The 27002-nt window shown below is 43.6% G+C and overlaps 1 protein-coding gene and 1 pseudogene across 4 annotated transcripts in view; both read left to right on the top strand.

The window, feature by feature from the left end:
• TCTN3 (tectonic family member 3) overlaps positions 1 to 27002 on the top strand; it is a 947116-nt gene that overhangs the window by 816117 nt on the left and 103997 nt on the right. The gene's annotated exons all lie outside the window — the stretch shown is intronic.
• On the top strand, positions 1919 to 2956 carry LOC144771074 (28S ribosomal RNA; annotated as a pseudogene).

The following is a 27002-nucleotide window of genomic DNA, read 5'->3' as shown; positions in this document are numbered from 1 at the left end:
AAAATATTCATCCAGGAGAAAGTGAGAGATACCTTGGATTGAACTTTGATCCACACACTGGTCATACAAGCAACAACAAAATTAATGAGGTTCTTGCCAATTGGCCTCAAAAACTTGATAATCTACCACTTAAGCCCACGCAGAAAATAGAAATTTTGTGTCAGTAATTGGTACCTAAACTATCATTCAAATTGGAAATGACAGGAACAGAAGTAAAAACTTTAAATGTTCTGGATCAAACAATAAAAAAGTATGTCAAACACTTTCTACACCTTCCTGCATGCACATGTGATGGTCTCCTATATTCAAAAAGATCATTTGAGGGCCTCAGTATATCAAAACTATGTACACAAATTGATCTCAATAAGGTCAATAGTTCATTGTATCTCAGGGCAGCTCCAGACCTGTACATAGCTCATTCATTCATGTATGCAGGAGAAGATATGAATGAAAAAATTTATAACATCATCAAAACACACAAACTCAACATTTGGTTTCTGAGCTATGATTTGAATTTGTTAGCAACATATGATTGGAGAAAAGAAGAGTTTGAGAAAGGGGCAAATCTTCCTGTCCAAGGTGATGGTGTAACATTCTTAGCAAGTAATCCAACCTCAAACTTCTGGATCAGCAAGCATAACAAAATGAAGGAAAACCAGTACATAGCTGCGCTGATGTTAAGAGCAAATGTTTTATATACCAGAGAAACCATCACTGGGGGACGAAATAGTGCATTTGCTACATGTATGTATTGTAATGAATGATGTTTGTGAAACAATTTCTCATATTTCAGGCACATGTCCTAAAACTAAGGACATTAGGATAAAAAGACATAACAAAAATCTGGAATTGCTCATTGATAGAGCAAAAAGGTGTGGTTGGAAGGTATATAGGGAACCTCATATTAAGAATGATCAAGGAGAACTAAGAAAACCAGATGTAGTGTTTACCAAAAATGGTACAGCTGTAGTGATTGATGTTTCAATTTGTTATGAAAATTCTCAGAATTCCCTTGAATTCGCGTTTGAGAGTAAAGTGAAATACTATCAGGATCTGTCACAGCAAATCAAAAATCTCACAAAATGCAACACTGAAAAATGTCATAGCTTTATCGTTGGATGTCGTGGTATTTGGCCTCAATGTAATGATGTTGTTCTGGCTGATTTAGGTCTGCAAATGTCATTTCCATTTAAGAAAAATGTTTGCCTGACTACCTTAATGGGCACTCTTAAAATGTTCCAAGTATTCATGGACAATTGAGTATCAAGCTTACACTGAGATGTACACTTTCTTGCAGCACACATGTCACCCTTATAAAGCATAATGTTTTAACATATAGGTTTATAGTTGACACAAGATTTAGTATAGATGTGAATTTTATAGATGTGCATTTTTTTAGATGTGCTTTTTTCTAATTAGATGTGCAATTTGTAGATGTGTATTCTTTTTTATGTATGTGTGCTTATAACAATTTAGATATAGTTGTGTACATCATACTTATTGAACTGTCTTGAATGATAAATAGGTCTCAAATATTCGCATTCACATAATTATCACACATTCATTATTGATGTCCTGCTAATCATATTTTAACTTCTCAGGACTGTTCGTAGACAATCTTAAAATTGTTGGAATAGTACTGCAGGGTTTACTATCTCTGGCCTATACTTGATCCCAGTTCCAGTGAGGACAGCGCTCAGTGTGGCTGTACTCCAGAGTGAAAGAATGTTGTATTGTTGGAAGCAAAACCGAATTGACGCTGATGGGCAGCATAATAACCCAGAATGAGCCACCGCGAGGTGGTATAGATAGCCAAATGCCTTGTCATCTAATTAGTGATTCGCTTGAATGGATGAACGAGATTCGCACTGTCCCTACCTACTATCTAGCGAAACCACAGCCAAGGGAACAGGCTTGGCAGAATCAGTGGGGAAAGAATCCCTAGTTGATCTTGACTCTAGTCTGGCACTGTGAAGAGACATGAGAGGTGTAGGATAAGTGGGAGGCCCTCGGGCCGCCAGTGAAATACCACTACTCATCATTTTTACACTACCCGGTGAGGTGGGGCTCTCACTTCTGGCTCCAAGTGCCCGGCGCCCGCTCCAAGCGACCGGCGCCCGCCAGGCGTGACTCACTCCGGGTACAGCGGCAGGTGGGGAGTTTGACTGGGGAGGTACACCTGTCAAACGATAACGCAGGTGTCCTAAGGTGAGCTCAGGGAGGACAGAAACTCCCACGGAGCAGAAGGGCAAAAGCTCTCTTGATCTCAATTTTCAGTATGAATGCAGACCGTGAAAGCGGTTCCTCGCGATCCTTCTGACTTTTTGGGCTTCAATCAGGAGGTGTCAGAAAAGTTACCACAGGGACAACTAGCTTGTGGCAGCCAAGCGTTCAGAGCGACGTCTCTTTTTGATCCTTCAATGTCGGCTCTTCCTATCATTGTGAAGCAGAATTCACCAAACATTGGATTGTTCACCCACTAATAGGGAACATGAGCTCTGTTTAGACCGTCGTGAGACAGGTTAGTTTTACCCTACTGTTGATGTGTTGTTGCAATAGTAATCCTGCTCAGTACGGGAGGAACCGCAGGTTCAGACATTTGGTTTATGTGCTTGGCTGAGGAGCCAATGAGGCAAAGCTACCATCTGTGGGATTATGACTGAATGCCTCTAAGTCATAAACCCCCTAAACCGTAATGATACTGCAGTGCCGTGGAGCCTCGGTTGACCTGGCATAGCCAGCCTCTCTCAGGGGGGCGGTGCATAGTGCACTCGCTTGGGGATCGGAGCGCGGACGGAAGGGCGCCGCCTCCATCGCCCTTAGTGCACCGCAAGTTCGTGGGGCACCCGGTGCTAAATCATTCGTAGATGACTTGATTCTGGGTCAGGGTTTCGTAAGTAGCGGAGCAGCTACCTCGCTGCGATCTAATAAAAGTCATCCTCTGAGCCAAGCTTTTGTCTCTCCGTGCGTGGGTGCCCGCAGACGCCCTCCTCCATCACACCCAGGGGTGGGTCCCTCTGCCGCCAGGCCAGCGGGAGGCACGCAGAGGGGGTAACGCGGGTTTGCGGGATGCTGCCTCCAACACGTGCCCTCCAGCATGGGGGCCTCCCCCTACGTGGGGGCTTAATTGCTGAAAAAAATGGGCTCCCTGGGCAGGCCGTCGGATTGAGGATGTGTCCTGGGCTTAACTCTCCTTGGTTCCAGCGGAGGGTCCAGGCGCTGGGGACGGGGGTCCACCGGGTCCCAGGGAGGCTCTCCCCAGCCTGGCTAGGGTTCGGAAGCTGGGCCCGGGACTTGTGCTCCGTCCCAGTGTGCTAGGGTGTGGGAGCCCCTCATCCTGCAAGCCAGCCGAGGGTCTGGGCGCTGGTGACGGGGGTCCACTGGTTCCCGGGAAGGCTCTCCCCAGCCTGGCTAGGGTTCAGAAGCTGGGCTTGGGCCCGGGGCTTGTGCTCCATCCCAGTGTCCCAGGGTGCGGGATCCCCCGTCTTGCAAGCCAGCCGAGGGTCAGGTCGCTGGGGACGGTGGTCCACCGGGGCCTGGGGAGGCTCTCCCCTGCCTGGCTGCTTTCAGAAGCAGGTACCGGACCAGGGAGCGGGGGTGGCTGGCCGCGGAGCAGAGCAGAGTTTTCTGCCCACCCCTAGTTCACTCTCAGGAGAAACAAAGAGTAGGCGGGAAGGAGGTGACACCTCCATCCTCCCCAGCAGGCTAGTGAATTGGCACATCAAAGCTGTGAGCTTCAAAGGCTGCACCTCCTCTGAAATGCATCTGGGCTGTCCCCCTGAGGAGGAACAAGCCCTCTGCTTGCCCCAGGTGCACTTACAACCAGGCAAGGTGGTAAATTAGCTATTCAGGAAGTGATCACCTCCAAGAACGCTGGCCACACTTCTAGTGTGAGCAGGCTGGTCTGTACACCGACAATTACATTTTTCATCTTTGGAGGACAGAAATAGTGGTTTCTGGGTAGAAAAGGTGACCACCGCCAGATGTGGTCACTTCAAGGGCAGTGAGGTACTGGGTTTTTAAGAACCGGCACAGAACCGGTAACCCAGCGGTGCCAGGGAATCAACACCCAGAGACCTCGGGTTCTCCTGATCCAGACCTACAGAAACTTCAGAGTCTTCTAGGTGAAGTCAAAGATTAGTTTATTGGCTGCAACCAAGGTAACAGGTGTCCTAGAAGTACAATACGGGTATGTTCTCAGGAGACTGCACACTTTCATGAAGTCAGGCTTCTCTTCTTATACACAGTTTTGGGCCTTGGGCAAAACATTCTTGGTTGTAAAGTAAATAGTTAACATATTCTGGTTCAAAGAAAAGGCAGAGTCATGATGACATGTCCATATTTCACTTCGTGCTGCCGACAACAAATCATTTGGCAAGGCCCAACATTTCATCAGATATCACTGGACCCCTAATAAAAACGGGCACCTCCCCACCATAAAGTAAGTGAAGCAAAGGAGTGGAAAAAGATGTGAGCGAGATATGGCAGGTGTGTGCGCTGAAATGGTTTTATGGCTGGTTGAGCCTAGATGCTATCTTGCTCGGCCACTGGGAGGGAACTGACCTAACGAGTTCGGCCTGGGGCAATGATTCTAACTTGTACTGAGGTCAGGGAAAAGTCGATTAAGGAGTATGTGTCCTTGTGGAATCAAATTCAACTGGATTAAGGCCTATGTAAAGGGCAACATATAAATGGGAGCCAAGGGTTCAGAATGTAAATGACGATTTCGAGGTGAAATCGTCACTCGAACACGCCGAAAATACATGTACATGATGTACTCGTCATTCTCGGTCTTTTGATACCAAATTCGTCATATTTCGACGAAGTTTTATTTCTCGAGTCCAGTATAATTATATGAATCCAGATTTTCAGAACCACAAACCCTCCTTTTGCCCTTACATAGGCAATTAATCTATCCTCATGTTAGTCTGAGTCCAGATCTATATTCCTAAAGTCATTGAGATGTTGCTGTAACATCATTCTAGTACTTAGTCCATCTCTTGACACAGGCTTCCTTACACATGATGTAACACAGAGGCCACATATTGCAGGAGCACACTGTATGCATAGACAGAACAGAAAAAGAATGGCTAAGACCATCCCAATGACTATCAGAATTTTCCATCCCCAGGCAGATATCAGTTCCCAGAACCATCCCATTAACGACCAATCTCCTTTATCCACATGAATAGATTCGGAAATCTTATGCAGTTTGGAGATGGCCCTGTACACTGTTGGAGCATTATCTGGGATGAAAATGCAACAACTAGACTGGATCAATTTGCATACTCCACCTCGGTCCGCAAGTATTACATCCAAAGCGACCCGGTTCTGAAGGGTCATAAGCACTGTTCCCAAGAACCAGCGCGCATGTGCGCGCGCGCAGCAAAGTCACCCCAAGCGCGCAGTGTGCATTATTAAGCGCGCACATCCTGAGACTGTTTGCACCGCCGCTTTTAAAACGCGAGCGGCGCGAAAAACAGTCCTTTCCTGGTTCCGGGAGACGACAAGAACACTAGGGAGTGGCAGTTAAGTGTCTCCCATATGTCTCTGGCTTTTGGGGGCTTGCGTTCACGAGCAAATTCCTTTCCTTACAGTGCGCCGTTGCGGGGCTATTGTGGGCCATTATGTTTGAATTCATGTTAATTGCAGCCCGTGTGCGCTGCAATTAACTCGAATACTAACTGAATGGCCCATAATCAGTCCCCAGCTGTGCACTGTTAAAAAAAGTAAAACAGAGTCTCAAACACGACGTGTGCATTAGCACACGCCGTGTTTGACATAGGATGTTTGAGCAGCTTAAAAGTGGGCCGCTCTAGTCATTAAGCCACGGGTAGAGGGAGGGGTCAGATGGGAGACAATTGATGCAGGTGTGGTGGTCTGATGGTGCCTCCGTGCTATGGATATCCTTAGATCTGTCCCAAGGGAGCATAGAGTCGGCTGGAGTGATATTACTGTTATTACATCCACCTGCAAGTGTGTGACAGGGGCCACAGGCTGAGACTTAACTGGTCGGAGTGAACGGACCTCATGTCCATGTGAGTAATGATGCAAGAACGTCCCCTATCTTCTTCTGGGTACACGTGCCCGCTCCCCTGAGGGTGAATCAATCCTAGTGTGAGTGAGTGTTACCAGAGCTCTCCCATGCTTCGATCAGGTGCCGAGTGACCCGCAACAGAAGGCATATTACTGTCTGCTTCCAGTTTATATCGCCAGAGACTAGTTACACCCCGGCTTCAGGTGCAAGTGAGCGGGAAGTGCTGCTTCAAAGCGTTGTTTAATTAACAACTGAAAATATAGTGCTTTGTAGCGTGTAGTTGTAGAAGGCTTCATGGAGGAGATTACACCCACCCCTCCAGAGAGGGCACATCGAGTGTGCCGCTGGCCACATGGGCACTGCCATGCAGCAGTCTCACCTCGATTGCTCTATTAGCCTGTGGAGACAGCATGGAAGCCCTGAAAAGGAGTGCTACAGGCAAACTGAAACAGACAAAGGCGCTGACTGACATATGTCTAGACAAAAGTATAGAGGAAGGCAGATAGCAAAAGGTAAATGCAGAAGGATACATAGATGGATACATGTGTTTAGATGTAAGGGCAGACAGGAAGATAAGATCCCAGCTGACGTAGACAGTAAGGTGGCATGGCTGTAGCTCTGCTGAAGCACGACAAACACACGGATGGGCGGCACAGTCAGAAGCAATTAAGGCATACGTGATTACGAGAACATAAAAGTACAGTCAGGGCTGCTTCTGATGGACAAAGCATGCAGACCAAGTGTGTGAAACTGAGCCAGGCGATCATCACCTGTGCTCCTTGCTCTCCAATCCGGCATCAGGGAAGTCGGGGGGTGATGGGACGTGTGTTCCACGCGCTGCTGCTCAAATACCCACTGAAGGAAACTACCTAGAGAGGCCCTTTTCTAACAGATTCTCAAAGCACAAAAAAGTGCCAAATATCATCAAAGCTCTGCGCCCTCGGAGGCTAATCCCCCACTCTGAGGAGAGCCTTTCAGAGCCGCAGAGCTCGGAGCACCTGTTACAGATGCTAGCCCAGAGGCAAAGAGCACACTGCGCTTTAAGCATCCCCAACCAATAACTGACAGAGCGCGCAAAGTACCCTAAGACCGCAAAAAAAAAGAAAAAATGGAAAACAAGAAGCAGCACCTCTTATAGCCACAAACTACTACCGACAAAGAGCACTGGCAGTGTGTACGCATCTCTAGCCGACAAAGTCCGCAGAGTACCTTGGACAACCATAACCAACAAATGTAAAAGAGCACACCACGACAAAGAACTAAAACCAACCAGTGGTAAACAGCAGTTAAAACATCCCCCAAAGACCCAGGAGCACACACCACATTAAATACTCCAAACTGGCTATTGACACGAACACACAGAACATCAACAAATCCATCAAATACCAAAGAGCACTTTGCACCTCCAACAACCCCAACCAGAAACTCCAAATAGAAGGCACATCATCAGCAAATATCCCCAGCTAACGACTGAAAAGAAACCCCACATTTCCTCAAACAACCTTAGCCAACTGGAATTAGAACACACATCACCAGGGTGCAGCCACTAAACCTATTAGTGTCTGCTTACTCGACTCAGGTCAGCACAAGGTTGGATCATGATGCTTGAGGGGTAGGCTGGGTCATGTGGGTGGGCGTGGCTATTTAATGTCATTGAGCAGGGAGATGTCACTACTAATGAGGAATTTCTTTTGCCTTTTGGGTGAGAGAAAGATGATGTGTAATAAATAAGCTACCACATAAGATAGTAGAAATCAGTTTTATTTATAAACTTTATAATTCTGCTGGGGAGGAACGAACAAGATATTTACATACTGATATACCATTTATTTGCAGGCTTTTCACAACACTGGGTTTTTGTTCCCCCACCCAAAAGTTACTTGGTCTTGAGATAAACTGTATGAGTTATATAACAAGCGGGCACGCGCCACTGAACTCCCGCTTCACGTTTATGAACCTGCTACTTCGGAAGGGGCGAGGTTTTAAACACCCCCACCCCCAGAGCCCGTTTTTCGAAGATCTCGATTTTCAATGTTCAGTGTTTGCAAACTCTCCAGGCTTTCCCTCACACGCAACTGCGTCGCCCCCCCCCCCCCCCTCCCAATCAACCCCAGCCAGATCTCCCTCGCATCCAAACATGCTTTATTCAATCACTCTACAGAGTGCATCGTTTCACTCCTCCCACCTCCAGAACCTGAAAGAACGTCTCCTTTCATTCCTTTTTGTTTATTTGTTGCATTTTTATATAGCGCGAATGAAGATATCAAAGCGCTTTACATGAGCGCAAATTCCATTACAGAAATGTGGCCAGTGGGGGTTGATGTGCTGCAATGGCTAATAAGTATAAGGCCCCAAAGGCGAGACCTATTGGCTATGCCAATGCGTTTTCCAAGTGTCAGTACGATGAAGTACTGCATTTAGAAACACAAAGCCTCAGAGAAAGCAAGCATTGGTAAAGTCAAAGGGACAGGCTTTAATGTGCCAACACATGTAAGAACAAATATTCACGTGTTGCATGCAAAAATGGTGTTTATTACATTAGAGCCAGGCCTATTGGCAGTGTGTGTGTGGGGGGAGTAACAAGGGAGCATTGCTTTCTGTATAGAATGGATATAGGCGATAACAAATTTAATGTGACATCCCTCACGGATTCCAATGGTAGTGCTTCCTAGGAGGGCGAATGGTGCACGAAACAGCCAATGGCGTGAGGTGAGACAGAATGCTCTTCTCACAAAGCCAAATCCTCTCTATCTACATTTTAAAGAACTAGTTGCAAACACCAGTACTTGTTTAGCAGACGAGCAAAAGACACAATGGAGCAGTTTTTCTTGTTTTAACACAGCAACAAAACCATACAAACTATAAGTAATTTGTCAAATGTGCATACTTAATTGTCAGAAGCCAAGAATCCAATGTACATTAAAAGGAGGGAATAGCAACAAAGTTCACATTATCGGTTACTCTAATGATGTGCAGAACCAACAAGCACTGGCAAAGCCAATCTACCTGGCTTTAATATATTAAACTACTCAAACACATGATGAATGAGGCAATGCAGTTTACGTGCATTAGAGCATTAAAGCCAGACCTATTAGATTTGCCAATGCTTATTTCCTTTTTACTTCTCCATAAAGCACTCAACGCACTTTTCTGACGATTCTGCAACATGTCAGCAAATGAGATTCCCCATTCATTTGGGGCACAGAGCTAGTAAATTACATATACACTGCTAATAATTCCCGGAGCCCCTAATATGCTTGTTTCCGTTGGAGTTTTTGGTGTGTGTAAAGCAATTTGTGGTCTGCGGTCCATTTTTCTCTATTTCCTTTATGTATTTTTAAGACCTTGTTGTGCTGTTCAGATCAGGCAGCGAGTTGAGGTCATTCACGCATGCACACTGAAGACAGGCTACACAACAGTAATCAAGGTTTGAACCATTTTCTGACCATTTTTCTTGCATTTTCTTCCCACCTGACATTCTTATACATACATTAGCTCCTAAGCCACGTTCTTCCATATTCTAGGTGGTAATGGATCTACCTGAGAGCCTAATGAGGTAGACATTGTAATTGCTCTAAAGTTTCTTCTGTCATTCTGTCAAAAGATTCTAGCTTGTTGGGGTGACTAAATGAAATATCAGCCGCACTGAGACCATTCAGCACTGACTAATCCAAAGTTGGAATACCATTTATAGCTTTCAGTAGGCCTTCTTTAAAACCGTGATCTATTATTGGGAGAGAATTATTAATGTCCCCTAGTATCTTTGTAATCTTGTCCTCATAGAACACAGCTGGATCTTACAAAGTTCTTGAGAAGGTTTAAACATTTGCCTAATACACTCTGTATTTGTCAGTCCATGCAGGAATTCAAATGTCTTTTTTTAACATTTGTTGCTTCTAGAATTGCTGTACTATAGTACTTCGCTTTTGCCTTGTGTACAGCTTTTTTGTATTCATTTATGGCGTTCTTTAATAATTGTTTATCGTCTTCTAGGTAGAATTTCACCATTTCCTTTCTAACATTTGCATGTTTTAAAAAAAAAAAAAACCTTCAACAGTTCAAAGGTGCTGGAGGCCTTTGATGGGTTTTGCTATTTTTATGGGTATTTCCTTATCTAGTGTCTCTAAGATCTTACTGTATATGGAGTCATAGTTCTCATCTACTGTCTTCAAGGTGTCAAAACATATTACCAGGTTGAAAACATTCCCTTGTTTTGGTATACTTTCTGCCAAGCTCTGCTTCTCCTCGCCTTGGCAATGTCCCCATTCTGGGTTTGGAGTTATTTCCCCTTTATATGAAAAGCCACCAATGCATGGTCAGTGAAACACAAGAGAGTAATAGCCTCAACCAAAATTAGATCTCCTGGTGCGAAAATAAGATCTAATGTATGTCCTCCCTGATGTGTTAGCCCTTGAACTCGTTGTTACAGCCCGAATATCTCACAAGATCCTTGCAATTCTCTAAAAGATTGTGACAAGTCACTTCCACATACATATTAAAGTCCCCCAGAATGAAGGAAGTTTGAAGGGCCATGTGTGAAACAAGCTCTATGATTGTAGCTAAGAGCCCACCAAACCTGGTGGTTGGTAACATAAGATTCAAGAGAATATACAACTTGATCCTTCTTTTAACATAAAGGCAATTAATTGTGGCCATACCAGTCCATCTAGGTATAACATGGCAATATTTCAACTTTCTTTGAAAATTACTGCCACTCACCCCCCTTTGCTGGCCTCCTGTCATCTATGTAGAACTTTATAGCCCGGAGGAAAATCCCAACCAAAATCTATAGCCGAGTCTCGCGAGGCCCATGTTTCTGCTGAAAATAGTGCATCCCAATCATTAGTTTCTAACATCATAATGCTTTCCAGGGAGTGTTTTATCAGCAATCTTGCATTGATCAACCCACCTATAAAGTTAGAAGGGTGAAACAAGGTAGACCGTTGCATCTGAAGTACAGGGGCTGTTCCCATCAGCTGCTGGCCAGATGCCAGTATCCAAACCCCTAGGCATTCTAGATGGCACAGCCTCATTCCATAACCATGGTTACCTTCACTCAGCAGATTTAAACAAACATAAGCTTCTATGTATCCAAATTGCAAATCTGCCATAAGACCCTTAATGTGGCGCTGTTTGTGTGGAAATGCACTGTCTTTTCAGTTTTTTAAACAATAGTTTGGAGGGATATTTGGCGCTTCACACACGTTCGGTCTGGTTCCTGGCGCACATAGCCATGGCTGCAGTGCACAGAGACTCTACACTGCCGCACACAGAGGAAAAAAATTAGAGGGAACATTGGTCATAAGTCGATCCGACTGGAGCTCAGCAGTCAGGTTACTAAGGGCACAAGCAGTTTCAATCACGGTGGATTCAACTACCTTTGTTAATTGCCTTATGTTTCTGCTGTTAGCCATGGATCCCCAGAACGGCAGAAAACCCTTTGCAAAGTCCCCAAATTCTTGACCTGCAGTGTCTTCTTTACTCAAAACACCTCTAACACCCTTGTCCGATGGTAATCCGCCGCTGCTGTGTAGGTGGGAGGTAACAGGAATGAAACAAAACATGAGCCCGAGAAGTCAGGGGGCAACCATGTATAGGCTCTATCATGGCAGATGAAATAAGTACCCTTAGCGGCTAAAAACGCAGGGGAAGTCTGAGATCCAAAAACATACGTTTCTGTACAGATACTCTTCCCTAGCTGAGCTCTGGGATTCTTGCCAATACCTTGCAGACACAGGTGACCTTGATGGGGTACGATCCAGATAGGGGACGATCTTTTGGCTTGCTGTTTCTCACGTAATGTAGTGCCATATCCGGTCACGTTCCAACCTACATATGCAAGTATCTCATCATCCGGAGTATCTTCATAAGAAGTTACTTCCTTGATCATGTCAACTATACCTTTGACTAGGGCGCTAGTCTTGAGGTTGTCTTTTACAGAACGTAGGGGTTGGATTTCTCGTGCATATATGAACATTGTCCTATATGCCCATACTGAACCATTGTGACTAAATGGCAGGACCAAATAGGGGATACCTTTATCCGTTGTGTGAGGCATGAGACCACACACCCAACAGTTAGTTGTGTTCATTACAAGTTGGTGTTGGTGTAATAACTGAACGAAGGAGTTATTAATGAATTCTAACCTTCTATTGGATTCGTGGTCAGGCAGAGGGTGGAAAGAATGAGAGGAAACAGTAGGAGGAGGTATGGGTGATGCAGTGGGCGCAAATGTTACATGGAAATAAAATAAAACATAATTTATCAAAAAGATCATTACGCTTGATAGCATGAAAATACACAATATTATAAAACTTTTCTTTGTCATCGTTTTACATAGTCTCTGCTTAAAGTTCATTTGTTTGGCAGGTCTCTCCACATCAGGAAACTCCATCCTCTCTAAGGTGCTGCCCGCGACGAGCAGGTTGTTTCTGCTAAGGAGTGCTTCTGTCAGTCTAGGGCAACTCCCTTGGACCGACCAGAACCACCGACCTAACGTCGTTGGCTGCACTTCCGAAGACTTTAACCAATCGCGGCCCTAGCAGCGGAACCCGGATGGCGGTTCGAAAAACAAAAATAAGCAAGTTTCCTAAATGGGAGAGCTGCACAAAAGTATTTGGGGGGAAAAAAGAATTTATTAGTCCATAGGTCTTGGTCTCAAAATCATAAAAAGGAATCACTTTTGTTTGTTCGTTTTTCTCGGTCGCAAATTGTAGCGTCTTTTTCCCGGTACTGTCTGGTCTTGAAACAGGAGTTCAGGTTCCAAAGAGTTCAATTGTTCTGGTGCTGGCACAGTTTCTTGAAAAATGTTTTCGCTTTCACTTTCAGGGTTAGTTTCTTTTACACGGTCATCAGTTGAGAGCTCTGAGTCAGTGCCACCTTTCTGGACCCATTGGTCATAGGGCAGAGGGAAGGGTACTTTTTTACAATGGATCCCGTGGACCCAGTTGGCCTTCCCCTCCACCCGAACGGCTGACCTTGTAGACAGAAGGACGAGGTGAGGCCCGGTCCACCTGGGCTGGTCGTTTCTTGTTCTTTGAAAGTTGCGGACGAGAACCCAGGAACCGGGGTCAATGGAGTGACCCGGAGTTTCAGAGACCGGAGGCAAGGTGTTGTGGACCTGTTGATGTAAAACACGCAATTTAGCCGTCATACAAGTAATCAAGCAAAATAGGGTGTTGCAGCTCGCTGAACTTCGTGGGCCTAGGCACTCCCCATATGTTGGCTGGCCGGCCAAAGACGATTTCGTAGGGGCTGAGTTTCACTCGCGAATGCACAGTCATTCTGGTGGATAGGAGTGCTAAGGGTAGAGCGTCAGGCCATTTAAGACCTGTGCTCGATTGGATTTTTGCCAATTTAAGTTTAAGCGTGCCATTGTAACATTCTACTAATCCAGCTGATTGGGGGTGATTTGCAGCGTGGAACTTCTGCCTAATGCCTAGCCCTTCACACACTCTTTTCATCACACGACCCACAAATTCACTTCCGTTGTCAGACCAGACGATTCTAGGCATTCCGAACCTGGGGAAGTACTCTTTTACAAGGGCTTTGGCTGTGGACAAGGCAGTATTGTCTTTTAGGGGATAGGCTTCTACCCATCTTGAGAAGGCACAAACAACAACGAGCACGTATTTTAAGTTGTTGCACCTCTCCATATGTATGAAATCTAGCTGCAAAACCTCGAACGGATACGTAGGAGGTGCAAAATGACCAGCTGGAGTTGGGGTTCCCCTACCAGGCTTGTGCTTCAGACGTACCATGCAATTCTTGACAACATTCTCTGCACACTTGGGAATCCCTGAATTCTTCCACACTGGGGCCAACAACTCGCAAATCCCTTTCGCGCTGATATGAGCCATTCCATGAGCCATTGTAACCACTACAAGCACATATGCATCGGGTAACAACCATCTCTGATGCTCTGTCAATTCAACCCAACAACCATTTGCATCCATTCTTCCTGTACTCTCTCTCCACGTGCTTAACTCTTTCTCTGTGGCCTCAGCTTGGATGGACTTCACACTTTCTATCGTGTCCTCACATATTCCAACCTTACCAGTCCATCTTTCAGGGCCTGCAACATACATTCGGCTCATCACATTCTTTGCCGTTTCTTTAGCGGTCTCATCAGCGAATGCATTTCCACGACCAACATCATCAGTCACCTTCTTGTGAGCACTACATTTCACAATCGCTATTTGCAGGGGCAAGGTCAGTGATTCAAGAAGCTCATTCACCAACTGACCATGCTGAATCTTAGTTCCATGCGAAGTCAGGAATCCACGTTCTCTCCACAATCGTCCAAAACTGTGAGCCACTCCAAACGCATACTGACTATCAGTGTAGACAGTCACTCTCATTCCTCTAGACAACACACATGCTCTCGTAAGTGTGACTAGTTCTGCGGCTTGAGCTGAACCATGTGGTATTCGCGCAGTTTCAACGACTGTGTGCAAAGTTGTGACAGCATATGCTGTAGTCACATTCCCATTTGGGAGCTTAAAGCATGAACCATCTACCCATAACGTACCATCACATTTAGCGAGAGGAGTGTCAAATAAATCCACTCTCCCTTTTGTCTCTTCCTCTGTTGTGAGGAAACAATTGTGCGCTTCTAAAGCATCTGATTCCTCTGCAATTGGTAACAACGTGGCTAGATTCAGGGTACTGCACCTTTTTATATGCACATGGCTCGCTAGCAGCGTTAATTCGTAACTGGACAGTCGAGCACTAGTTAAGTGCTGTGTCTTGGTCCTATTTAACAAAGTGTCTACTGCATGCGGGACCATCACGATTAGTGTGTTATTCATTACTAGACCTGCAGACTGTCGAATAGAAACAGCTGCTGCTGCTGTGGCCCTTAAACAACTCGGCAATGCTCGTGCTACCGGATCCAAAGTGGATGAAAAATAGGCGCATGGCCGCTGTCTATCTCCGAATAACTGAGTCAGCACAGACAATGCACGGCCTTCCTTCTCGTGGACATACAATGTGAAAGGCTTACTGTAGTTGGGGGTACCTAACACAGGAGCCGAACATAATGCTGTGCGTAATTCGAGAAAACTTTTCTGACACTCTTCAGACCAAGGAATGGGATTGGGTGTATTTTTACACGTTAATGCCACCAAGGGTTTGGCCAATAACGAAAAATTTGGAATCCACTGTCTACAGTACGATGTAATGCCCAAGAAAGCACGCACTTCTCTCTGTGTTCTTGGCACATTCAATTTCGCTATTGCCTGAATTCTTTCTGGGGTCAGTTTCCTTCCCTCCTTCGATAAGAGGTGACCTAAGTAGGTCACTTCTTGTCTGCAATATTGAAGCTTGGAAAGTGACACCTTGTGATGCAGATCACACAGATGACACAATAATGTCAATGTGGCCTGTTTACAAATTTTCTCATTATCTGCAGCAATGAGCAAATCGTCCACATACTGTACAAGAGTGGCACCTTTTGGCAAAACAATCGTGTCAAGCTGTGTTTTCAGAGCTTGACTGTATATTGAGGGGCTTTCACAGTAGCCTTGAGGAGCGTGTTTAAAGCGGAAGCTTCGACCTCCTAAACTGAAGGAAAAAATATCCCTGCTCTCCTCAGCAATCGGGATGCTGAAGAAAGCATTCTTTAGGTCAATCACTGAAAACCATGAAGCAGAAGCTGGAATCATAGTCAATAATGTGGTAATGTCGGGCACAACTGGGAATTGTGGCACGACTATTTTGTTTACTTCTCGAAGATCAATCACAAATCTGTACACAGGTGGTTGAGAAGGGTCAGTTCGTTTTAAAACAGGCAGAACAGGACTATTGCAATCATTGCCTCGTGTTTCCTCAATCACATCCTTTTCAATCAATTCGTAAACAATCGCTAGCAAAGCTTTTTCACCCTCATTAGATATTCTGTATTGGGGAATTCGTGGCATTTTGACATTCGACTTCAATGTTACAACATATGGTGGAATTTCTAAAAGACCTACATCATTAGGACCAGTAGCCCAAACAATATCTGGGAGAAGTGCCAATTCTGCTGGAAGTGCATCTCTCGACAAATACATGGGAGAAACCACTTTCTTACCTAAAGTGAGTTGTACTCCTGAAGGAGAACAGTACAAAGTCGCATACAATCTTTTTAACAAATCCAATCCTAGCAAATTTTCACCACAACCTGTTGTCAGTATGAGGGGTGCTTCGAATTCGCAGGGACCAACAGAAAGAGACAAAGGGTCAGAAATCGGATTTCTAACTGGGGCGCCAGAAAAACCTACAGAAACGTTAATTTCGCCAGACAAAGGTGCGCCAGGGAGTTTGGAGTGCATAATAGAACTCTTTGTAGCACCAGTATCCAACAGAAAAGGTTCTGACACACCTGATGTAATCACCTCAACGTAAGGTCCACTCTGATCTACTGGAACTGAAACAACTCCCTCTCTTTGTCTATGGCTGTCCAAGCAATCATCATTCTCCCACTGCTCATTTTCTGTGTAATAATCTTCAACATAGTATTGAGCGGTCCTGTCAGATACGTTATTTTGCTGATCAAACCTGTTCATAGAGTTTTGTGGTGGAAGGGGACGTGTGTCCTGAGGGGCGTTTCCACGCCCTCTACCTCTAGGCGCTTGCTGACTGCCACGACCTCTAACACCAGAAACTCCATTTGCACGCTGTGATAGGGCAGGACAATTATACTTGTAGTGACCCTCTTGTTTGCAATATAAACACTGGTTGGGACCTACACAGGGTTGAGTGTAATCAAATCTTTGCGAGTTTCTCTGATACTGTTGAGGCTGCTGAAAAGTATTTTGGTAGTGATTCTGGCCATTATTATGTTGATTACCACCACCACGTGGCGGATAGGCTTGCTGTAGCAAAACCTTCGTTTTGAGTTCTCTAGTTTTCTTTTCTACTTTATCTTTCTCATCTTTGTCTCTATTTTCGTAATATTGTGCAGTAGCTAATATCTGCGCTGAAGATGAGACTGCCCAAGAACTTTCTGAATCTTTTAATTTTTTACACAATTCTGGAAGCAGATTGTGCACGAATTTATCGACAAACAATCTCTGACCACCTTCTGTGGTCATATCTTGACCGCTGTGGTCAACGAATGTTTCTTCAAATCTGGTGAAGAAATCTGAAACGGTTTCTTCTTTCTTTTGCTTGCATGCAGACAACTTATCCCAATTTACGCGTATTGCAGGCATCATCGTTTTCATGTAATCTACTATTCTACCAGGGAGTTCTGCTATCAAAGGCTCAGGCTTGGCACCACCAACTTGGCGGGCATCTGCAGCAGTAATATTAGCCCATGTGTCACCTAATTCCTGGTCATGATCTACATGACGAATTTTACCCCATAAAGGCTGTGGAACAACATTCCCAAATAGCATATCGATATCGGCTAAATTCATTATACATGACCCAGCAGTTTGTGACAATTCTTTATAGTACCCTGCAGGATTTTTACGCGGATCTGGTAATGTTTGTTTGAGTGCTAAAACTTCAGCTCGCTTCCATGGGACATGTACCCATACGCGCTGGAAGTGTGGCAGAATAGGTGGGACAGCAGTCGCGTTACCCTCTCTCCACTGTGGGGGAACTTCTCTCATAGGGTATTGTCGTGCCTTATTCCTACTGATTGTATTAGATTCAGATGGTGACCCTGAACTGTTTCCCTTACTCCGATATGATAATAACATTTCAACTGTTTTTTCCACATCTGGACCTACAATCATACCCTCTCCAAACTTAAACCTTACACGACACATCTCTTGTGGGATGCAGTCTTGATCATTATCTTCTAAATCCTCGCCAAGAAAGACACACATTTGTTCGAAAACATATCTCTGTGTCGCTGCTTCCCATTGATGGAAGACTTCCATGACAGACTGTACATCATATTTTGCAGTGTCCATAACCCATTTCCGAGCTAAACTATTCAGGGAATCTCTCTCTTGATAATCAGGCAGTTGACTTCGCAACTGCCTTCTTCCTATGTTAGGGGTCGTAGCAGTCGACCCGAAAAGAGGTAAAAGAAGAATAGTAACAGTGCTGGCCACTTTCTGCCGAATGGAAGGTGAAACTGAAGGACAAACAGATGGAAAAACGGGGTGAGATAAGGCGGGGGTAGAGATAGCAGAAGAGGTATCAGGAAAAATAGATGTGGTACTAGGCTGAATCGTAGAGGGAGCATTAGGAGATGTAAAAAGTACAGTAGGCAAAATCGTAGAAAACACAGGTGAAACAGAAGTGGTCGGTGGGCCTGGAGGAGGCTGCACCGAAGAAGTAGGAGCCAGCTGAAGAACAGCTGGTGGGTGCTGTTGAGGAGCAGGAGGCGCAGCTTGTGCAACTAAAGGTTGCGGGGGTGCTGTGGCATTCTGCGCATAGGGGGGTGGTGAATTTAGCAAATGTGACATTAATGGGTCTTTTTCACGCTCTTTTGCTGCCTCTTGCTGAAGAGACGGCAAAACTGGATAACACTTATCTATTGCCAGTTTACATTGCCTGTGCAACTGCTCATTCATCTGCTCTTCCTCATTATCTTTAAACTGCACAGCAGCTTGCATTACTTAAAGTCCCCCTTCTCTCTTATTTTTCTTAGCTAATTTAATTTCTTTTTGTTTGGCTTCTTTACGCCATAAGCGGAAAGAGTCAAACATTGCCGGCCGGGCTTTCTTTTTGAAGAGTTTAACTTCAAGGTTGTCTAAGATTTCAGAATCAAAACTACCATATTGGGGCCATTTTAAAACACCATCTTTCCTGGTGTATTTAATCCATACTTCGTTGTAGGTGATGGGGCCTACCCCATGTTTTACATACAGTTCGTAAGTCGGAGTTCCAACTGGAGGAACCGGACATGAGTCCTCCAATCGGGAGTCCCTATTATTACCAAGACAAATTAAATTCCCAAGTCTAAGACTAGGCATCCTCGCTCTCTAGTCTAGTTCCAAACTTCAAAGGATTATCGATTACGATATTTCTCGTGAATACACGAGTCCTTCGGTTATGGTGCTTGCAAGTACCAATACAAAACCTTTTGTATCCCAAAGATACCACAAAGTAAGTCCAACTAAGGACTGGGAGACGCTCCACTTATACTTAACTGAAAATATCTCGATGACGTCACCAGAAGACTCGTCTCAGTGTTTCGCTCTACCAAAAACTTCAAGGGTCCAAATCAGGGCGATAGCCAGGGCAGCAGTCCTTGTAGCCGTCGGGAAGCGGGGAACCTCGCAGCAAAGACCTTCGGACCACGTCGACATGCATGGGTCGATGAGGTGGTTGGCCGTCCTCCGGAATTTTCACATGAAGCTCCTCACGATCTTCAGGCTGACTGGTACCACTGGAATCGCCCCAAACGTTGGGCGCCAACTGAGGTACTGGGTTTTTAAGAACCGGCACAGAACCGGTAACCCAGCGGTGCCAGGGAATCAACACCCAGAGACCTCGGGTTCTCCTGATCCAGACCTACAGAAACTTCAGAGTCTTCTAGGTGAAGTCAAAGATTAGTTTATTGGCTGCAACCAAGGTAACAGGTGTCCTAGAAGTACAATACGGGTATGTTCTCAGGAGACTGCACACTTTCATGAAGTCAGGCTTCTCTTCTTATACACAGTTTTGGGCCTTGGGCAAAACATTCTTGGTTGTAAAGTAAATAGTTAACATATTCTGGTTCAAAGAAAAGGCAGAGTCATGATGACATGTCCATATTTCACTTCGTGCTGCCGACGACAAATCATTTGGCAAGGCCCAACATTTCATCAGATATCACTGGACCCCTAATAAAAACGGGCACCTCCCCACCATAAAGTAAGTGAAGCAAAGGAGTGGAAAAAGATGTGAGCGAGATATGGCAGGTGTGTGCGCTGAAATGGTTTTATGGCTGGTTGAGCCTAGATGCTATCTTGCTCGGCCACTGGGAGGGAACTGACCTAACGAGTTCGGCCTGGGGCAATGATTCTAACTTGTACTGAGGTCAGGGAAAAGTCGATTAAGGAGTATGTGTCCTTGTGGAATCAAATTCAACTGGATTAAGGCCTATGTAAAGGACAACATATAAATGGGAGCCAAGGGTTCAGAATGTAAATGACGATTTCGAGGTGAAATCGTCACTCGAACACGCCGAAAATACATGTACATGATGTACTCGTCATTCTCGGTCTTTTGATACCAAATTCGTCATATTTCGACAAAGTTTTATTTCTCGAGTCCAGTATAATTATATGAATCCAGATTTTCAGAACCACAGCAGACTGGCTGCATGGACTAGTTGCCCATTCCCTACTAGCTCCCACATCCCTAACTTTCCTATATCTAGGATTTCAGGGACCCCCCCTGACACCAGAGTCTTGGATATGAACAACTTTCTTTTAAAAAAAGAAAAGGACTTGCGTCACCGATAACAGGACTTTGCCCACAAGCAAAAGGCAACAGTATTGAAAATTAATGGAATGACCCCCACCCTCGGCTAAAACTCAACACTCGTGAAAATGGGGACCATTGAATAGTAGTATTAGTCCCCTGCAAACTATAGATAAAAACACTGGCTCCCAAAAATGATTTGCCAATTAGCCCTCTGAGGGATCGACCAAATCCAAGTGGTCTAGTGCATTGTAGGAGTTGTAGTCTCACCTGCCCCAAAGTTTCAGGCCACTATGTTACTGCCCTGACCTAGTGAATTTCCTGAAACCTTTTGTTGTGCTTACTGCTGCCAAGAATTGTTAGTCACCAATCCGGAAACCAATACCCACAATTGACACTATCTACAGAGAACACTGTACAACCACCATCCAACATCGGCAGATGTGTCCCTGTTGTCCTTTTGCATTTTGTTTCTTGCCACTCCGTGTAAGTGGTAAAATCAGTAGTAAAACCAAGAATCCCGTTCAACACCAAGGAAGAGCCACGACAACTCTGCACCCGTACTTCAGAGGCTACGTAAAATTGATCTGACTGCTGTAGCCTGGTCCTGGGGCCCACATGACCATAAACACAGTGGTGGCTGCTGTGAAACAGGGGTGGTAGGGTGGGGGATAAAAAAAATAAACACTTACGTGTGAATGGCCACTGCCTCTCCTCCATCCTCTTCTCTTCCTGGCAGCACGGAACAGAAGCACACAGGCTCCCAGACTCCCCTAAGCCAATCACAACTCTGCTGTCACCAGCATGACAGCAGCATTGTGATTAGTCTGAGCTTCCTGTTTGGCTGTGAGCATAGGACAGTTCTTCACCTGGCTGGCCGAACAAACTGACATGTGTACTTATGGTACACATATTTTCTCCTCCCCCTGCTCTGACAGACAGCCCGGCCCTACCCCACCCTAACCTGACTCCGAGCCCAGATGAAAAATAAAATGATAATAACATTGTGTTACTATCATTTTCTTTTTCTTTTTTGCCCTGCTCAAACAGCAGTGGTGTGGCACTCTTCCGCCTTAGTGGAGGAGGCACAGCTGACTCAACCTGTAAGTGACCGATTGTCACTAGTGGATTTTGTCATTGACTGCAATGTCATTTTGTCTATGTATTTTTCTGCCCTGATTTAATATTGCTTCAAAAATCTATAACTCCAGTTATATGTGTGCTGTTCCATTCCTTTTGGTTTCTGAATTGAGATAAAATTGGAATCAATTTGTATATATTGGGGTTGGATCTCTCTCAAGTTGTGTCAATTACTTATTGTCCATGTTGGTACCCAGAAATGATTAACACATGTTCCTCTAGTAAAGCCTGATTGCTTTTTGCCACTCTTCTTACCAAAACTAAGCTAATGATGTATTACTGTGAATCCTGGGACCATCTGCGGGGTATGAATGAATAGGATATTACATGGTAAGGCTCCCCAGCCACTATATATAAAATTCCACTTTCTTACAGGTAGGCCTGAAGCCATGTTTTACACCATCAGTTTAATGGATGGTACACTCAGTACTACAGTCCAATAGCGACATTTAACTTGCAGGTCTTGGGTATACTTTGTACCACATACTAGGGGCTTAGAAGTAAGATTAAATGTGTCAATTTAGAGTATACCAATTTCATCAGTTTGAAAGGAGGAGCACAGGCACTTCACCATTGGGTAGCAGGTGTAACATATACAGAGTTCTACAGCCAGCAGAAAAAAATCACAGATTTAATTTTTTACCAACATACTCAATTTTACTTGTAGAAAATATTCTATTCATTTTCTTTTTCCTGAACTGTTTCATCCCAGAATGTCCACTAACATTGTGGGCCTTTTGAATTGTGACCGACGTGATTAATTGTTTCTACCTTTTTGCAAACATCTGCACAGAAATGAAGTGCATTCTATTTTAATACCAGTTTCAACTAGTAACTCCATAAATTGATAGTTGATGTGAAATCCTACTTTTTAAATTGCACTATATGGTAGTCATTCTGATTTTTATGTTCCTCAAACCAATAAATGATGAACAATATTATTCTGATTTTTAATAAGAAGATTTTTTTAAATTGTTTATAATATGCTATATTGAAGTGAAGCATAATCAAAAAAGCATGGAAAAGAATATCTTCATTGTATGTTTTCTCAATAAATACCTCCATTTTTTTTGCTTTTATTTTTAAACAACAGCAAACATTTATACATATTATATTTTAGCCAATAAATATTTATCTGAACAATTCTTTTACTAAAATCACATGTAATACTATACAATAGTTGACATAAACATATCAAGTAATTTGTCAATGTACTAAAGAAGACAATCTTTCATAAATCTTATTTCAGAGCCTCTATTTTCACCTTTTTAAATGCTTGCATTTCATCTTGTTCATCCTCATCAGAGTCTAGGAAGTATCCTCTTATCAGTACAAGTTCTGCTCCATACATATTTAACTCTTCCCGTTTTTGGAGAATGTTGATTCTTATTTGCTTAAAGAAAATTAAGAATGTTCAAATCTCCATACTTTTACTTTTAGCTTTTAAGCTAACATGGGAAGTATACATGCCATTAAACATTTCTTACAAGAATTACAGTCCTCTGTCATTTGATTTTGAAATATTTATATTTCAGTATTGTACATTTATAAGTTGGCTATACTGTAAGGTGTAAAGTGTGTACACTCATTTGATATTTTAAAAAGTTTGATTCACAAATGAAGTTTTCACATTAACATTTTCCAAAATGATAAGCTGCTTCCTTTCTATTCTTTCCATGCAAACATTTTTATTTCATATTATACGACAACACCCAGATCAATGTACAACAATTTAAGATTGTGAATATTGCTTATCATTTGTTGTCTTTCCTCATTTTAATATTTATCATTACCCTTACTACCTACATTTGTGAACATATTAACGGTTGTCAGATTTTCCCAATTTAAATATACGCTAATAGCAGTTTGCCTAATTTGGTTGTGCTTGGAAAAGGCCTGTATAATTCAACTTTCAATGTTTTAGTCTTTCACTGATGAGTAAAGCACGACATAGTTTGAGGTTTATGTGAGTGCACTTTCAACTAGTCCATTTTAATTTCTATTTTTTAATGCAATGATAGATATACGCTTTAGTTTAAAATTTATTTTGGTAATATGTAATTATTATTATATTTTATTGTTTGATTAATTAAATCATTACAATCCACATATATAAAAAAGAAGAAAAAATCTAAACTTAGAAAAACATTAAAAGGACTTTTTCACTAGGCCCACCCGTCATTCCCAATAAAAAATAAAGCGATAAAATTGTTAATATAAAAATTCTTCTAGTACAAGGTGACAATCACTTAAGTAAAACCACGTAACAGCAAAGTATCAATTAAAAACGATTAATAGAAGTTACTTTTAAAAGCTGCAGATAAAACACCAACTTATAAAAGAGCATTCCCAAAGTTAATATACAGAGTGACAGCAGTCAGTAGTCAATAACAGGTCTTTAAGTTTGAGTTCCGTATTGTGGCTGGGGCAGAATACACTGGTTTTACTAGTGAGCTGCTTCAAGGATGTACCGTTGTTTTAGCCACCTATGCTCGTTCCTTGATTTTGAGACAGGGCCTGTAATTTACTGGTTACGCTTGTGGAATGCAAGGTGGACAAAAAGTGTAAAGCTTATATTTATATATTTATTTCCACCAACTAGTGTCTCACTCCCGCTCATGCGCAATAGACATAAGCAGCACCGCACATGTGCTAGAGACTAGTGTCTTTCCACCGCCCATGAGCAGACAGCTAGGAACACACCCGGGGTAGTCTTTCTACTCTTACTCCCAGCTACAGGTGCAGATAGTTAATCTAATTAGCAAGCATATAAAAACGAACAAGAAACTCCAGCTCTTTCTACCGGAGTACGAGGACGGTGCAACAGGTACAAGGCAGGCTCTGACCAGAAAAGCTGTGAGTATGACAACCTCCAAGCAACAATCTCTGGGTAAGCGCTTTTCCCTCCTTACAGGTCTCTAACTCCCAGTGGCCAACATTATTTCCCTACAGGGTCAACCCCTTACCGCTTCACTCCTGGAAGCATTGGCTGCAAAATCTAAGCGTAAGAGTGTTTACTTACGCCCCATCACACTTTGTATCTCATGCATATGTGTGATACCCGTGTTTTAGTGACACCACCTCCAATTATTTGCGATAATCACAATAATGGTACCACCAGTGCCATTACACTTTTGCCGACTGTAGTCTACCCACTGAACACTGTAGATTCGGCATTCTATGTATATGACTATGTGGCAAAGACGCCTATTTGACTCTCCTCTTCTTACATGTTTTGTCTATGTCTTCAATGTTGTCGGTACAGGCATATATGAAAAGGGAATCCCCCCCTCACACTTAGAGAAACACCTTAGTGAGTGTAACACATAGCCTGGATTACACTCCTTTTTAACCTGCACTACACTCTATTTTAAAAAGGTCCTGAGGAAAGCCAGATTTAGTTTAAGGCACTGGCTGAAACATGTCGACCAACTCATGGATGTAGGAGGTAGTAACTCGCCTCCCTTAAACATCCCCAAACCTTATTTTAACCGCTGACGGGTGCCCAGTTATTAAAATTTAATTTACCCTCGGGTACTGGGACCCTCGCTAAGCCGTTTTAACTCACACTTCATTTACACCTCACACTGCACTCTCAGTAAAATACCAGCTCCGCTGCAATCGGGCGTCGCAGCACACCCGGGACACATTAGGTGTCACTGGGTGGGCCCGATGATGAAGCATACCACCAACCAGGTTGGTGGGTGAGGGCTTCATGAACTCACCAATGAGGTGCCCATGACAAATCTAATCGGAGTCCTAACAATATTGGTCATATTTAAGCTAGTCTCTTTTGATAACACATATAAACTACGGGGACTCGGACTAGCTTTCTAGTCCTCTATCTCTCTCTTGATACGTGCAAGCTTATATTTAGAGCAGTGTTCTCCGGATTCAAAGCCGCAATGATAGCTTGCCTACAAGACCAGACCCCAATCAGGAGCTCATAAGATGGGTGATGCCTAAGTGGTAAATATTTCAGGAAGTGCCATTCCCCCAATCTGAGTGCCATAAACCACAGTTTTAGATACAGAGGGTATGTGCAGGGTAGGTATGATGGAAGAGAGGCCAACTGATAAGAGTTGATTACTGCCCATGCATACTTGCGTTCGACGAGGGACACTTTATCAGCAGAATAGGAGTGCATACAAATGCGCTTCTTGATACTTGTTTTAAAAACTGTATTGCTTGGATTGAGGTTCCAGAGATCGCTTGCTGATAATTGCTGTACACAATCGTGAAAAAAATTACTATATGACCAACCAGGATTGCTATTGCTAATGTCTGTCCATAACAATGACTCGAGGGAACCAGCGCCAGCCTGCCTCAGCTTGTGGCACATTTTTAAATAAGCACCTGCACTTAGCATAGGCCTGGGCATAGTTCATAGAGTTTCGCTACGCGGAACTCCGTGCAGTTACAAAAAAAATATGCTAAGTTCCACGATGGCAGAATGCTGTGCGAACTGCAGTTTGTGCTGTTATTCCTGCTGCTCGGGTAGAAATTCTACCCGAGCGGCAGCTTGTGCTCCCGAACTTACCATTCACTATCGTGAACTTACTGGTCGCGATCGTGAGCAGAGAAAAAACTCTGCTGCACATCGCGAAGCGGAGTTTTCTGCACTCCGCAAGCTCCATACAGTGCTGAGTGCAGAAAACTCTGCAAACTCCGTGAACGGAGCGAAGTTCACCGCCCAGGCCTACTTAGCATGTCATAGTTTGGGAGGCCCAGTTCTAGTTGGATCTGTGCTTATTATTTGTTGTCTTTCCTCATTTTAATATTTATCGCTACATACATTTGTGAACATATTAACTGTTGTCAGATTTTCCCAATTTAAATATACACTAAGTGGTAAATGTTTCAGGAAGTGCCATTCCCCCAATCTGACAGCCATAAACCGCAGTTTTAGAGACAGAGAGTATGTGCAGGGCAGGTATGATGGAAGAGAGGCCAACTGATAAGAGTTGATTACTGCCCATGCATTCTTGCGTTCGATGAGGGACACTTTACCAGCAGAATAGGCTATTTGCCTATTGTGTTGTGCTTGGAAAATGCCTGGTTAATTCAACTTTCAATGTTTTACAGTTTTTCACTGATGAATAAAACACTACATTTTGTAGTTTATGTGAGTGCACTTTTAACTAGCCCACCTTAATTTACATTTTTTAATGCAATGATAGATATACGCTTTAGTTTAACATTTATTTTGGTAATATGTAATGCATAATTGACAGTTTTCAGAATAATGCCAGATAATGAGGTAGGTGTTGTAAAGAGCAGGGCTTACTAATTCATGGCAATTGATTTTTATGCAAATCTTCCCGATACCCTCTGCAAGCATACAACCACATTTTCTTGCACCACATATCCACACTTTCAATCTGGTCACTTAATCACAGGAGAAGGCTACATGTCAACCCATAGTTTTAGCCATTTTCATCAAAATACATGCCGTTTTATTAAATATGAACTA

This window comes from Lissotriton helveticus, chromosome 7 (assembly GCF_964261635.1).
Source record: "Lissotriton helveticus chromosome 7, aLisHel1.1, whole genome shotgun sequence".
Lineage (NCBI taxonomy): Eukaryota > Metazoa > Chordata > Amphibia > Caudata > Salamandridae > Lissotriton > Lissotriton helveticus.
Note: the sequence above shows the minus strand (reverse complement) of the source record. Positions and strands in the feature narration are given on the sequence as shown.